Genomic DNA, 17,282 nt, shown 5'->3' with positions numbered 1-17,282 from the left:
AGATTCTCTTGGTCTGATAGGGCACGTGCTCTGTGGACCAAAGTCTTCAGAACCCCATTCTTCTGTGCAGGGTGGTGACAACTGCTGGCCTGCAGATATAAATCAGTGTGTGTAGGTTTTCGGTACACACTGTGGCCAATTGATCCATCTGCTTTCCTCTGGACTAGTACATCCAGAAATGACAGCTGGCCATTCTTTTCCAGTTCCATGGTGAACTTGATATTAGGGTGGCATGAGTTAAGATGTTCAAGAAACTCATTGAGCCTGTCCATCCCATGTGGCCAGATCACGAAGGTGTCATCCACATACCTAAAGAAGCATGTGGGTTTAAATGTGGCTGTCTCCAATGCCCTCTCCTCAAAACTCTCCATAAACATGTTGGCAACCACAGGGGACAGTGGGCTGCCCATAGCTACACCTTCAGTTTGCTCGTAATATTGGTTTCTGTACAGGAAATACGTGGATGTCAGTGTATGACTGAACAGGTCCAACAGAGCACCATCAAATTTCTCTGCAATCAGTTCTAGTGAGTCCTTCAGTGGGACCCTGGTGAACAGCGATACCACATCAAAACTAACCATGATGTCCGAATCTGTGATGTGCAGTTGCTTGAGGCGTTGCAGGAAATCTTCTGAGTTGCGGATGTGGTGAATACATTTCCCCACATATGGAGCCAGGAGACCCTTCAGGTACTTGGCTGTTGTGTACGTAGGTGCCCCAATATTACTGACAATAGGACGTAGGGGCACACCCTCCTTGTGTATTTTTGGCAGACCATACAGTCTGGGTGGCACTGGCGCTTTTTCCCGTAGTTGTCTGATGATCTTATCGGGCATCCCTGTTTCCTTCAAGAGAGCACTAGTCTTCTTGGCCACCTTGTCCGTGGGGTCACACTCCAGAATTCTGTATGCAGGGTCCTCCAGAATTTGGCGTACTTTCTCATCATAATCCACTCGCTGCAAGATGACAGTGGAGTTCCCTTTGTCTGCTGGCAGCACCACAATGCTGTTGTCTTCCCGTAGTTTCTTGAGTGCAAGCCTCTCCTCGGTTGTGATGTTCGATTTCGGCGGCCTGGCCTTGGTGAGGGCCCTGCAGGTCTCTCGGCGGACTTCCTCTGCCACATTAAGTGGAAGTGTGGCTGCAACTTGCTCTACTGCACTGACGAAACCTGAAATGGGTACGTTTCTAGGGGTTGTAGCAAAGTTGAGACCCCTGCTGAGTACCTTTAAGCTTGTATCATCAAACTGTATGCCACTCAGATTCGTCACCGTGCGTGTCTCTTCCATCTGCTGTGCTTTCTTGCTCATGCGGTCAAACTTTGCAGATTGGCAAGATGAGGCATTCCTTCTAGCACACTCAGCTAAAGACCAGGAGGCACGGTCTACCCAATCCCAATCTTCTCTTGTTAAGGAAGCTGCCATGTACAGATGAATGTGTAACAGCTCCCTGGCCACAACATCTAACCTGTGGCGCATATCTCGAATCCTCTCTCTCACCAGTGCCATGCTAGCTCTGCGTTTTATCTTGTTCGCCGCTCTGGAGTTGATGTGATGTTTAATTCTGGCAAATACTGGTACCACTTCTCCATCTCGACACCTCAGCAAAAAGCTGAGAGAACTCAGCATCTTCCCTTTCTTCTGCCGTAGCTTGTCCAGCTTCTTGATATTCTGATACATCTCCTCCCTGTAGAGACTTTTGATGTAACTCTTCAGGCTTTCCCGGCGATCTAATGACATCTTGGGTTGTCGGGTGTTCTGCCGGATATCAGCGTCGTACTTGCACGATATTTCGGTCACGTAGCTCGAGACCTTCATCAGGTGCGACCTGAGACTGCTCCTCGAGTGGATCTGGTCCAGTATTTATGCCTATGGACTTCCCCCTCCACCAACGGCTGCAGGCGCTTCCTCTGTGGTCCGCGCCCATTCCCTGTGACCTGCTGGAGCGTTGCTGCTCCGTTTTCCGTCCGCTGCGGTTCTAGGTGTTCCCTCTGCGGTCCGCGCCCACCAAACCCGCTCCTGGGGGTTTCATCTACGGTCTGGGGTACCAGGCGTTCCCCCTGCGGTCCGCGCCCGCTCACCACGACCTGTTGGAGCGTTGCCGCTCCGTTTTTCATCTGCTGCGGCTCTGGATGTTCCCTCTGCGGTCCGCGCCCACCAGTCCCACTTCTGGGTGTTCCATCTTCGGTCTGGTGCTCCTGGCAGTCCGTCAGGGGCTCGTTTACCATCTCCATGTCTCTGGTTCTTCTGTTTGTGTAGTGTTGCAGCTGGCCCCGTTGCTCCTTTAACAATTCCAGAGCCGGATCCCAGGCTCTGCTTAGCTGGTACCCTGTGTCACGATTCATAAGATCGTCAGCCATTTTAATCTCAATCGATTCTCTTATGACACTGTCCCAAAATCTGGGTGTTTGTGCTAGAATCTTGGTATCCTCATACTTCATGGCATGATCTAGCTCTAGACAGTGTTCAGCAATGGCTGACTTAGTCACCTGTCTTAATCTAGTGTGCCTCTGATGTTCTTTGCACCTGATCTCCACAGTTCTTGTCGTCTGGCCAATGTAGGACATGCCACATTGGCAAGGTATATTGTAAATCCCTGGTTTTCGTAACCCCAGGTCGTCTTTGACACTCCCCAGCAGTCCCCCGATCTTGTTGGATGGACAGAAAACACACTTGATATTGTGTTTACGCAGGATCCTACTGATTCTGGCAGAAATAGAGCCAGCATAGGGCAGATATGCCACCTTCCTTGCTTCATCTTGGTCTTCTTCAGGAACCTGTGGTGTAGAGGCTGGTCGGAGTGCCCTCTCAATTTGTCTGTCCATGTATCCATTCTTGGAGAAAACTGTTTTGAGACGTTCTATCTCTATGGGTAGATTCTCTTGGTCTGATAGGGCACGTGCTCTGTGGACCAAAGTCTTCAGAACCCCATTCTTCTGTGCAGGGTGGTGACAACTGCTGGCCTGCAGATATAAATCAGTGTGTGTAGGTTTTCGGTACACACTGTGGCCAATTGATCCATCTGCTTTCCTCTGGACTAGTACATCCAGAAATGACAGCTGGCCATTCTTTTCCAGTTCCATGGTGAACTTGATATTAGGGTGGCATGAGTTAAGATGTTCAAGAAACTCATTGAGCCTGTCCATCCCATGTGGCCAGATCACGAAGGTGTCATCCACATACCTAAAGAAGCATGTGGGTTTAAATGTGGCTGTCTCCAATGCCCTCTCCTCAAAACTCTCCATAAACATGTTGGCAACCACAGGGGACAGTGGGCTGCCCATAGCTACACCTTCAGTTTGCTCGTAATATTGGTTTCTGTACAGGAAATACGTCGATGTCAGTGTATGACTGAACAGGTCCAACAGAGCACCATCAAATTTCTCTGCAATCAGTTCTAGTGAGTCCTTCAGTGGGACCCTGGTGAACAGCGATACCACATCAAAACTAACCATGATGTCCGAATCTGTGATGTGCAGTTGCTTGAGGCGTTGCAGGAAATCTTCTGAGTTGCGGATGTGGTGAATACATTTCCCCACATATGGAGCCAGGAGACCCTTCAGGTACTTGGCTGTTGTGTACGTAGGTGCCCCAATATTACTGACAATAGGACGTAGGGGCACACCCTCCTTGTGTATTTTTGGCAGACCATACAGTCTGGGTGGCACTGGCGCTTTTTCCCGTAGTTGTCTGATGATCTTATCGGGCATCCCTGTTTCCTTCAAGAGAGCACTAGTCTTCTTGGCCACCTTGTCCGTGGGGTCACACTCCAGAATTCTGTATGCAGGGTCCTCCAGAATTTGGCGTACTTTCTCATCATAATCCACTCGCTGCAAGATGACAGTGGAGTTCCCTTTGTCTGCTGGCAGTACCACAATGCTGTTGTCTTCCCGTAGTTTCTTGAGTGCAAGCCTCTCCTCGGTTGTGATGTTCGATTTCGGCGGCCTGGCCTTGGTGAGGGCCCTGCAGGTCTCTCGGCGGACTTCCTCTGCCACATTAGGTGGAAGTGTGGCTGCAACTTGCTCTACTGCACTGACGAAACCTGAAATGGGTACGTTTCTAGGGGTTGTAGCAAAGTTGAGACCCCTGCTGAGTACCTTTAAGGTTGTATCATCAAACTGTATGCCACTCAGATTCGTCACCGTGCGTGTCTCTTCCATCTGCTGTGCTTTCTTGCTCATGCGGTCAAACTTTGCAGATTGGCAAGATGAGGCATTCCTTCTAGCACACTCAGCTAAAGACCAGGAGGCACGGTCTACCCAATCCCAATCTTCTCTTGTTAAGGAAGCTGCCATGTACAGATGAATGTGTAACAGCTCCCTGGCCACAACATCTAACCTGTGGCGCATATCTCGAATCCTCTCTCTCACCAGTGCCATGCTAGCTCTGCGTTTTATCTTGTTCGCCGCTCTGGAGTTGATGTGATGTTTAATTCTGGCAAATACTGGTACCACTTCTCCATCTCGACACCTCAGCAAAAAGCTGAGAGAACTCAGCATCTTCCCTTTCTTTTGCCGTAGCTTGTCCAGCTTCTTGATATTCTGATACATCTCCTCCCCGTAGAGACTTTTGATGTAACTCTTCAGGCTTTCCCGGCGATCTAATGACATCTTGGGTTGTCGGGTGTTCTGCCGGATATCAGCGTCGTACTTGCACGATATTTCGGTCACGTAGCTCGAGACCTTCATCAGGTGCGACCTGAGACTGCTCCTCGAGTGGATCTGGTCCAGTATTTATGCCTATGGACTTCCCCCTCCACCAACGGCTGCAGGCGCTTCCTCTGTGGTCCGCGCCCATTCCCTGCGACCTGCTGGAGCGTTGCTGCTCCGTTTTCCGTCCGCTTCGGTTCTAGGTGTTCCCTCTGCGGTCCGCGCCCACCAAACCCGCTCCTGGGGGTTTCATCTACGGTCTGGGGTACCAGGCGTTCCCCCTGCGGTCCGCGCCCGCTCACCACGACCTGTTCACCAGGGTCCCACTGAAGGACTCACTAGAACTGATTGCAGAGAAATTTGATGGTGCTCTGTTGGACCTGTTCAGTCATACACTGACATCGACGTATTTCCTGTACAGAAACCAATATTACGAGCAAACTGAAGGTGTAGCTATGGGCAGCCCACTGTCCCCTGTGGTTGCCAACATGTTTATGGAGAGTTTTGAGGAGAGGGCATTGGAGACAGCCACATTTAAACCCACATGCTTCTTTAGGTATGTGGATGACACCTTCGTGATCTGGCCACATGGGATGGACAGGCTCAATGAGTTTCTTGAACATCTTAACTCATGCCACCCTAATATCAAGTTCACCATGGAACTGGAAAAGAATGGCCAGCTGTCATTTCTGGATGTACTAGTCCAGAGGAAAGCAGATGGATCAATTGGCCACAGTGTGTACCGAAAACCTACACACACTGATTTATATCTGCAGGCCAGCAGTTGTCACCACCCTGCACAGAAGAATGGGGTTCTGAAGACTTTGGTCCACAGAGCACGTGCCCTATCAGACCAAGAGAATCTACCCATAGAGATAGAACGTCTCAAAACAGTTTTCTCCAAGAATGGATACATGGACAGACAAATTGAGAGGGCACTCCGACCAGCCTCTACACCACAGGTTCCTGAAGAAGACCAAGATGAAGCAAGGAAGGTGGCATATCTGCCCTATGCTGGCTCTATTTCTGCCAGAATCAGTAGGATCCTGCGTAAACACAATATCAAGTGTGTTTTCTGTCCATCCAACAAGATCGGGGGACTGCTGGGGAGTGTCAAAGACGACCTGGGGTTACGAAAACCAGGGATTTACAATATACCTTGCCAATGTGGCATGTCCTACATTGGCCAGACGACAAGAACTGTGGAGATCAGGTGCAAAGAACATCAGAGGCACACTAGATTAAGACAGGTGACTAAGTCAGCCATTGCTGAACACTGTCTAGAGCTAGATCATGCCATGAAGTATGAGGATACCAAGATTCTAGCACAAACACCCAGATTTTGGGACAGTGTCATAAGAGAATCGATTGAGATTAAAATGGCTGACGATCTTATGAATCGTGACACAGGGTACCAGCTAAGCAGAGCCTGGGATCCGGCTCTGGAATTGTTAAAGGAGCAACGGGGCCAGCTGCAACACTACACAAACAGAAGAACCAGAGACATGGAGATGGTAAACGAGCCCCTGACGGACTGCCAGGAGCACCAGACCGAAGATGGAACACCCAGAAGTGGGACTGGTGGGCGCGGACCGCAGAGGGAACATCCAGAGCCGCAGCAGATGAAAAACGGAGCGGCAACGCTCCAACAGGTCGTGGTGAGCGGGCGCGGACCGCAGGGGGAACGCCTGGTACCCCAGACCGTAGATGAAACCCCCAGGAGCGGGTTTGGTGGGCGCGGACCGCAGAGGGAACACCTAGAACCGCAGCGGACGGAAAACGGAGCAGCAACGCTCCAGCAGGTCACAGGGAATGGGCGCGGACCACAGAGGAAGCGCCTGCAGCCGTTGGTGGAGGGGGAAGTCCATAGGCATAAATACTGGACCAGATCCACTCGAGGAGCAGTCTCAGGTCGCACCTGATGAAGGTCTCGAGCTACGTGACCGAAATATCGTGCAAGTACGACGCTGATATCCGGCAGAACACCCGACAACCCAAGATGTCATTAGATCGCCGGGAAAGCCTGAAGAGTTACAAAAATACACTTATTTAAAAGGCAGCTAAAAAGTGCCTGTTACACAATACATTTTATACACTGACGGATTACTTAACTAAAACAGAGAAAGGGTTTCATAAAAAATTTTATACAAACAAATAATAATAATAATAATGATTATAAAATATCCAACATTCCACATAACACCTTCACTTTATGCTTTTTCCTTCTTTTTTTTTCCTTTCTAGAAATACTTACCCCCAAGCTATGATGGCACAGCACTAACACCTCTTCCTCTTTCTGAGTTCAACATCTCACTCATATGGAGGGATACTGACTCAGTTTTTCAGGATAGCAAGTGGGAAGTTGCGGTGCAGAAAATGGCCAAGAGATCGCCAGTGTGTGTGTGTGTGTGTGTGTGTGTGTGTGTATGTGTGTGTAGTGAGTGAAGTGTTATAAAACAATGTGTGTATAGTGTGTGCAGTGACTGATCGTGAGATATGAGTGAACAATGTGGCATTACATTATTCAATAAGTTACTTGTAAAACAAGTACTGTATGCCAGGAGTAAATCTAATTATTGTCTCTAACTAGAAGTCTGTAAATATATGTGTATACGAATTAGCTTATTTTAATTTGATCTAAATTTGTAAATACCTTGACATGTCCTATATCCCTGTAAAAAGAGCTCTACAGATGAATGAAGCTACTACTACTACTACGTTGTTCTAAATCTCGTGCGTACGATCTATCAGAGACTGCAGTGTTGTGTGGCGTACGCATGGTTCACGTTGTATCTTATAGCGGCGGGTTTTGGTTTGTTAGCGGGTGTAGAGCGTTGAGAGCTTTGAGTTAGATTTTGTGCGTATATTGCGCACGCTGTTCCAGCATCGTATGCCGGGCGAGCTGCCGTTATTAAATCGTTCACAATATTTGGGATTTGTGTTCTGTGTGGTGTTAAGCATACGTATCTAGGGTTGACAACAGCCAGTATAAGAAATTTCTAATGAATCTAAGAAAGTGTAGACCTTGTTATCAATGATATTTTTGTTATTACTCGTTCAAAAACGCAACGCCTACATTGTAACAAACATGTCACAACAAAAGAAAATTTCTAGCACTATTGATTCTAATCTGGATCTCGTCATAATCAGGCTTCCTGAACGAATTTGACTGACTTCATTTTATGTGACTTCATGTAATTAATTTCATTTCCGTTGGGTCCACTGACTTCGTTTCAATGAATTTAATTCAAATCGCTTTGCAACGTAGTCCTACGAAATCAACTCGTCATGCCAGTTGGGAGTTAGAACTGCCTATAACAACGATTTGGCATGTTTTGAGACGTCGGTTGGTTATGAAGCCGCACACGCTACAGCTATTTTCGGCTCTACATCCTGACTAAAAAACGCAAACGTGCGGCGTTTTCTGACGAGCTGCAGAATGTTATTGACAATGATAACACTTTCGCACAACGCATCGTATTCAGTGATGAAGCGACTTTTCACCTGAATTGAAAAATTAAAAAAAAAAGTTATGTTCGAATTTGGGGTCTACAGAACTCACAGGCACACATTTGACATGCGCGAAATTCGTCGAAAGTCAATGTGTTTTTTGCGATATCCCACTCATCTGCCTACGGCCCATTCTTTTTTGATGGAAACATGGTTAACGGTGAGCAGTATCTTGCTATGCTACAAAACTCGTTGTTTCCGAGGTTGAATGGGGACAACTTCATTTTTCAACAAGAAGGGATATCCCATCACGTGAGTCGCCAAGTGCGCGAATATCTGAATGAAACTCGGCTGAGCCGTTGGATTGGTCATTACACAGCCGGCGACTTAGTACTTCTTAGCTGACCTCCATGGTCACCGGATTTGACGTCCTGTGACTTCTTCCTGTGGAACGTCATTAAGAACAAAGTTTTATGCACCAACACTACCACAGAATCTAGAAGAGTAGTAGAATGTGTGCCATAACGTCAGTGACGATGGACATAGTTACCCGTGTATGAAGGGATTCGAATATCGATGTGACATTGTTCGTCTCTCTGTAACCTAATCTTGAGAGAGTCTTAAATATGTGTCCCAAGTCTCATACTTGTGGGTCTAATAGTTTAATAAATATATGCGTTCAAAATACGTATATTCTTTTTGAGACAGCCTGTAGTGTAATAAAGGCGGGGCCGTTGCAAGGGTTAGTGTTGTTAGCTGGAGTAACTGGCAATTGGAGCGGCTTCTGTGCCCGTTAAACCTTAAAGGTGGCCCTTATATTATCGTCAGTTGTGCTTATCTGTTTTACCTTCCTGACTTTCAGATTGCTGGTCGTGGTTGAATTACTGGTCTGATTTATTTTGCCCTATGGCCAGTATTGTGTAGCCAGCTTCATTGTGCCTCAATTATTTGTTTACTGTTTCTCTTGTTCATTAGTTATATTTGTACTAGTTTTAGAGCTTGGCGTTTCGGCTGCAGCTGATTTAATTTTAGGTATTGTTTCCTGGGCTAGAACCTTTCTATTTTATTGTCTTGAATTATTTCGAGTTGGTATGGTTGTTGGTGTAGTTGTTTATTGTTATGTGCCCTCCTTGTTATTGCAAAGCTAAAATTATTTTGAAGAGCAGGAATTTTACCGTTTGGTATGTTATGCTGGATGTTAAGTTGATGCGTATTTTTAGATTGAGTGCGTTCATTTTCCTTGTGTGTTAATCTTACTCATGCGATCTGACTTACTGAAGTGGTAATAAATGTATTCAAAACTTATGAAGTATTCACGGCCTCACAACCCAGCCACTTGCCACGCCCATCGTTTCCTTCACCACACAGGCCGTTTCAGTTTGGGCACCTTCATCTTTTCTGGTTTTCCCACGGTCCAGGATCCCCGTTTCGACATACATTATCAGTAATTTTTGTCTTAAATAAAGGCTTGTAATTGAAAATAGTAGACTTCTTTTGGTGGATAGTGACCTCTCTGACTGATAGGTGATGTTTCGTATGTCATCCATCGCGCGTCATTTTGCTTCCAAGGATGCAGAATTCCCCCACCCCACTGATGCTAAGTTTACCGCTAATTTCATTTCTGCTGCTTCTTCATATTATCGTTTTTATCTGGTTTACTGTCACTTGAGATTCTGTGATCACTAGATTGGTCATCCCATTCGACAGATCCTGTACTTCTTCCTCAGTTTCACAGAGATCATCAACTTATAACAACGTTGATATCCTTTCCCTTGAATTTTATTCACACTTTTGAACATTTCTTGGATCTTTATTGCCTCTTCGATACACAGGTCGAATAGTAGAGGAGAAAGTCTACATCTCTCGTGCGTCCTTTATACACTAGGCCTGAAATATCATTGACTGGAGTAGAATGATGAAAACGCTGTACCAAATAATGGAGAAACACTGATGTACGGAAACACTGGTGACGATCATCAGCGAAGCACTCACAAACACACTGATGAAGGGGGGGGGGCTGCCTCCAGGTGGAAGGGAGAGCTAGGAGGGCGCGAGGGAGGGGGGTGGAGCCAGTGGGAGAAAGAAGTGAGAGTGGGGGGAGGGGAGAGGAGAGGGGTTGGAAGCCAGGGGAGGGGGTAGAAGTGGGAGAGAGGAGGAGGAAAAAGGAAGGTTGAGGAGGGAGAGAGGGAGCCCTGGGAGAAAAGTGGGGAATTAGAGGGGAGAGTCAGAGCTGGTAGGAGTAGTAGATGGAGGGAACAAGGACATCATCAGGGAGGGGGAGTAGGCGGAACCCACCTTGGGCAACGGTATGAAGGGTGTGAAGATGGAGAGCAGGTGGGATGCAAGAATACAGGTGTGGCAGCGGGCTGGGATGGGCGAGGATGGGAGAGACAAGCAGGTGTGGGGGATCATGCTTGCGGGAGGTGTAAAGGATCCGTATCTGTTTGAGGAAAAGGAGAAGGTGTGGGTAGTCATATAGGATCCACGTGGGGAATGGGAGACAGATGCGATAGGCGAGGCAAAGTGCATGGCATTCAAGGATTTGGAGGGACTTATAGTAGGTGGGAGGGGCAGAAATCCAGGTGGGATGAGCATAGCAGAGGATGGGGTGGATCAGGGATTTATAAGTGTGGAGGATAGAGAAGGGTCCAAACCCCATGTCTGGCCAGAGAGGAGTTTTAGGAGACTGTCTGGAGATGGGGAGTCCAGGAAAGGCGGCAGTCGAGGTTGACACCAAAATACTTGAGGGTGGAGATGAGGGTAATGGGGTGGCCATAGATGGTAAGGCAAGAATCCAGGAGATGGAAAGAAGGTGTGGTATTGCCTATGAGGATTGCCTGAGTTTTGGAAGGATTGACCTTGAGCAGCCACTGGTTGCACCAAGTGGTGAACAGGTCAAGGTGGAATTGGAGAAGGCGCTGGGAGAGTTGGAGGATGGGGGCGAGGGCAAGGAAGGCGGTGACGTCAGCAAATTGAAGGAGGTGATGGCATGTCTGCTGAATAGAAGAGGTAGAGAAGAGGGGAGAGGATGGAGCCCTGGGGCACACCAGTGGAGGGGTAGAAGGTATAGGAGTCAGTATTGTGGATGGTAATATAGGAAGGGCGACGGGAGAGGAAGGAGGCGATCAGGCGGATGTAATTGACGAGAAGGGCGAAGGTTTGGAGCTTGAAGAGGAGACTGGAATGCCAGACACGGTCGTATGCACGTTCAAGGTCAAGGGATACGAAGATGGTGGAGTGACGAGAATTTAGTTGGCCAGAGAGGAGGTCATCAGCAGAGAACTTCATCTTTCAAAACTATACAATATTTCACGTCACAATATACTCTCATACAAACTGGGAATGTACAGATAAAATAAGGTGAAGTGTACCTGTTCTACACCATGTCCTAATGCGATAAAGCCATAATGGCATCATCAAAACATATAAATACACTCAGCAAAGCATCGTCACATAGAACTAAAATATGGTGTAAAATTGGCCACATCGTCCACACTGCCATTCCTCAACTGGCGTTACTGTACAAAACATACTGAAATGCAATAGCTACCAGAAATATGTTTGCCTACATGCTCCATAGATGTCGCTACCGTGGGCTTAGATGTATTCTTCATTTACGTGAGAACCATAATATGATGAAAATACGGTAGGTAAAATACATGTAGCCCACTTTTAAATTTTGAAAACTATTATAGAAACCAATTGTGATAAAATGAAAGACGAAGACAGCTAAACATATAAAATTATTTAAAGGAAATATATAGAGATAATAGGTCTGGCACTTTTATGGTGAATTTAAGTTCAAAAATAAAATATATGTAATACACTGCATATAGCAACCTATAAACTACCTATGAAAGATAGAACGTCTATGTGACCAAGTAACTGCATGGAACAAAAGACACATCTATGATGATCAGCGCCCTCTGTTGGCTCCACTGCCAGGATGTTATGTAGGTGTGCAGCAATCATAAGAACTTAACCGCTAGAGGACATTTCATGCATCGTGATATGTGTCCCACGGAAAGGGTTTATACAACGTACCAACAATCAATCAATAAGATAATATAGTCTGGCCATACAATCCAAGAATAGGTAGGATATAATCAGTTATAGTATTAGAGCAACGAATATATGGAAGGAAGGCAAATGCATACTGTTCGCGACATAAATCAGCAACAAGGCTAGATATAAATAAGCGAGACATCAAATAGGTATTGTACCTACTCCCACAACCAAGCCCACTTTACCTTCACTCACCTCGACACCCTCATTTAAGCCCCTCTCTCCTCATCCTGCTTACTTCCGACCTCTGACCTCCTGGCGCGTCACCAGTATCATCTCCTCTACCTCAACATTCGCTCGCTCCCTGGCAACAAATACCTCTTCATGCATACCCTATCCCAGCACCAGGTTGACTCCTTCAACCTTAATGAAACCTTCCTCCACCTACACCATGTTGTCCACACCTCCCCCTATCTCCTTCACCACACTGACAATCCCCTTCCCCTTGCCCAAGGTGGGGTCACCATAGGCCACCTCAGGCATCTCCCTGTCTGGCTACAACACCTCTTCAATGACCCAACTGAACAACTTCTCCTCAGCACATTTTTTCCCTCCCTCACCATCACCTGTGCCACTATCTATATCTGCTCCGCAGCTCCTCTCCCCTTCAACTTCATTTCCTATGTTGACCGTTCCTTCTCCATCTATGTGATCGTCACTGACCTCAACGTCCACACCCTCCATTGTGACCTTGTTCCTCTCCCACAGCACACCCATCCAGAAAGTAAGTCCACCCCTATGCTATTCCCACTCCCCCCAACCTCCTTGGTCGCATTGCCATTGATGTCCTCGATTCTGTTGGTAGTGACCATCTCCTTGTCCTTCTCACCATCTCCTCTGCCTGTCCCACCCCTGCAGCCACCTGACCAGCTGCCCTTCAAAGTCTGTCCATGACTACTGCTGTGCCGACAGGAATGCCTACCACAAATCCATTTCCTTACAGGTCGAAAGCCACTCCCTCACCTTTCACCTCACCTTTCACCATCCTGCTGCCATCAACCGGGCCTCTTCCTTTCTTCAGAAGACCATTACTGATGCTGTGGAGGCTCATGTCCCTACCAAACTCATCCACCCTCACTGCCCTACACTTCCTCCACAGGCTCTCCTTCTTCTGCGTGAATCCCACAGGCTCTACCGCTCCTTCCTCCACACTCGTGACTGGGATACAGTCATCTGCCACTGGCAATTACAGTGACACATCCAGAACCTCCTTACAGCAAAGAAACGCCAGGACTGGCGCCAGACATGCACACACCTTAAACTCAACGCTCCCTGTCAACTCCTCCAAATACTGGTCAGCCTTCCATCGACTTACTGGTAGCCATCCTACCCCACATTACCCTATCCCCCATGACGATCGACCCTCAGTAAGGCTAACCATTTTGCTTCCCACCTCTCCGAGGTCTTCTCCATTCCTGATGATCCCCACTTTGATTACTCCCTCTTCCCCACCGATCTTGACTGCACTGACACCTCTGCCCCACCGCTTGTCCCTAGCTTCCAGGACTTGTGCCCACTCCAAACACAACACCACCCCCGATCATGATGGCATCACCTACTGCCACCTCAAGGAATTCCCCCCCCCCCCCCCCAATCCTTCCTGGCTGTCCTTGCTATCCTGTACAATGTCCTCCTCGCCACTAGATTTTACCCTGACCTGTGGAAGACTTCCCGTGTCCTGCTGTTCCATAAACCCAACAAACCCCCTCTGATACCTCTTCAAGACCATCCTCTCTTACCGTATTCACCACCGCCTTAACCAGCACCACCTCCTTCCCCTTACCCAATGTGGCTTCTGGCCTTCCTTCTCCGCTGATGACCAACTCCTTAACCTAACCAATCTTCTTTCCCTCCAACTTAACTCCTGTCGCTCTGCTATTTTTGTCTCACTTGACCTCCAGAACGCCTATGAGTGTGTCTGGCCTCCTGGGCTCCTCTTCAAACTCCAGACCTATGCTCTCCCCATCAACTTTGTCCGTCTCGTTGCTTCCTTCCTCTCCCATCATCCCTCCTACGTGACTATCTACAATTCAAACTCCTGTACTTTCTATCGCTCTGCTGGCGTGCCCCAAGGCTTTGTCCTTTCCCCTCTCCTCTATCTCCTGTACACTGCTGATATGCCCAAACCTCTCCTGCCTGTTCATCTCCTTGAGTTTGCTGATGACACCACCTTCCTAGGCCTTTATCCTACCCTTCAACGGTCCCAAAGTACCTTCCAAACCCACCTTGACCAATTCACCACTTGATGCAACCAGTGGTTCCTCCGTATCAACCCCTCCAAGACCCAGGTGATCATCATAGGCTGCACCATCTGCTCCTTACATCTCCATGATTTCTGCCTCACAATTTATGGCCGTCCTATCCACCTCCCCAAATACCTTGGCCTCACCCTCAACCTCCACCTCACCTGGACTCCTCATCTCCTTACCATCCAACACAAAGCTCACGACAGACTCCGCCTCCTGAAACTCCTGTCCCGCCGGACATGGGGTCTGCATCTTTCCACCATCCTTCACACCTACAAATCCTTGATCCTCCGCATCCTCTGTTATGCCAGAGTGGTTTTGATTTCTGCCCCTCCCAGGTCCTATAAATCCCTCCAAATCCTCGAACGCCATGCGCTCTGCCTTGCCTTCCACATCCGCCTTCTGTCCCCCACGTGCATCCTCTACGACCTCATCCCCTTTCACCACCTTCTCCTTTTCCTTGAACACATCCGCACACTATATATTGTCTGCCGCATTGACCCCCCTCACCCCCTGCTGTCTCCCTTCCTCTCCACCCCCAGCCCATTGCTGCACCTTTACCAATGTGTCCCACCCTCTCTCCATCTCCACACCCTCCGCCACCTTTCCCAAAGCAACTTCTACCATCTACCCCTCCTGGATGATGAGCTTTGCCCTGACATCTACCCTTCCTACCAACTCTAACCCCATCTTCCTCCTGCCTCCTCCTCAGGGCTCCCTCTCCTCCCCCTCCCTTCTCTCCTGAGTGGCTTTCACCTCCTACTCCCCATCCCTCTCTTGTGCTCCCCTTCATTGTCTCTGCATTCCCTCCTGCTTTGTCTTCCCTCTTCATCTCCTGCCCCCCCCCCCCCCCCCAGTCTCCTACCTCTTGGTGTACCCACTGACGTCCCTACTCTTTTCATCCTGCCCCCTCCCCTGCTACACCTTGCCGTCCCCTCCTTGCCGTCTCCCTCAGCAGGTCCCACCTGGCAGTTTTATTCTTCATCATGTGTGCTCCAAGTCGGTTTAAAGTGTGTTGCTCTGGAGTGTTTTTAATACTGTGGCCGACTTTTAACGTGTGCATATGTCTTCAGTGTCTTCTTTGTGTTTTATGAATCACCAACTGTGTTTTTTAACTTTATGTCGACTTTTTTAATTGTCCCCCATGAACGTCTCCATGTCAGTGTATTTTTACCTCCATTATCTCCCCTTACTCTGTTTTATGTCCCCCTTTTTTATCGCCTTATACGTAACATTTTATTCTCGTATTAGTTGTCATGTCACTCGGCTAAAGAGTGGAGCATTGTGCCACTTGCAGCCCTCCTCTGCCCATACGTGGCAGGGGAATGAAATCACAATAAAGAAAAAAAAGGTAGTTATTGTAGTATGTTATCAACCAAAGGTGTTGGGTATAAAGTCGCTTTGTCCATTGAGTACCCTTGTGGGCTCGTGCTTTGTAAATCTCTAACAAATCTGGTTTGTGCAGAATACGTATATAATTTTCAGTGTTCCGAATAGTGTGGCCAGTTTTTGCTAAATGCATTCCCAATGCAGTTTTGCTATGTGCCTGCAAATGTTCCTTGAATCTTACTTTAAAAGGACGGCCGGTTTGACGATACAAAATTTGTCACAACTGCTACCAATGATTTTGTAAACACCAGAACCATCAAATTTATCAGAATTATTACTCAAATTATGTTTTACTCGGAGTTTCAGAGTGTTGTTACCTTGAAAACCACATCTAACCTTAGATTTCCTGAAACATTTTTCTATTTGCTGGGACATTTTTCCGTAAAATTTCATTGGAATTGTTTGGAATTTTTCTTTATTACTTCTTTTTTCTGGGTAATTGTGCACCTGTCTGCTATTTATATTCTATTTTTTTATCCTATTGTAAGGACGCATAACATTATTTGCAGAAAAACCGTTGGTTACTGCTATTTGCTTTAAGGTACTAAGTTCTTGGCGTATTTCATTGTCGCCCAATGGTAATCGAAAGAGTCGGTAAATACTGAGGTGAAAAAGGTCCTTTTATATCGTTGTATATGGCATGAACAGGCACAGATAACGCTGGCCGCTGTGGCCGAGCGGTTCTAGGCGCTTCAGTCCGGAACCACTCTGCTGCTGCGGTCGCAGGTTCGAATCCTGCCTCGGGCATGGATGTGTGTGATGTCCTTAGCTTAGTTAGGTCTAAGCAGTTCAAAGTCTAGGGCACTGATGACCTCAGATGTTAAGTCCCATAGTGTATAGAGCCATTTGAACCATTTGAACCAGCACCGATAACAGTATCTGTATATGTACGCTTTCTGAAAGTTATCAACTTTCTTAATAGTAAGGTCTAAATAGTTAATGGAGCTAGCTTCTTCTACTTCTGTAGTAAAAGGTATTTTTTGGTGCATGCTGCCTATGGCTTGAGCAAATGCGGTAACCTCATTCTCGTCACTCTCTAACAGTAGCAAGCTGTCATCGACATAAGGATTATAATATATAGTCTTGTCTTTTTGTTGTGGAAACTTAGCAAAGAACTTACATTCTAAATCGTTCATAAAAATGTCTGCTAAAGTACATTATGTGATCAAAAGTATCCAGATACCCCACAAAACACACGTTTTTCTTATTAGGTGCACTGTACTGCCACCTACTGCCAGGTACTCCATATTAGCGACCTCAGCAGTCATTAGACATCGTGAGAGAGCAGAATGGGGCACTCTGCGGAACTCATGGCCTTAGAACGTGGTCACATGATTGGGTGTCAATTGTGTCATACATCTGTGCGCGAGATTCCCACACTCCTAAACATCCCTAGGTTGACTGTTTACGACGTGATAGTGAAGTGGAAACGTGAAGGGACACGTACAGTACGAAAGCGTACAGGCTGACCTCGTCTGTTGACTGAC

Source organism: Schistocerca serialis, chromosome 8 (genome assembly GCF_023864345.2).
Source record: "Schistocerca serialis cubense isolate TAMUIC-IGC-003099 chromosome 8, iqSchSeri2.2, whole genome shotgun sequence".
Taxonomy (NCBI): domain Eukaryota; kingdom Metazoa; phylum Arthropoda; class Insecta; order Orthoptera; family Acrididae; genus Schistocerca; species Schistocerca serialis.
Note: the sequence above shows the minus strand (reverse complement) of the source record.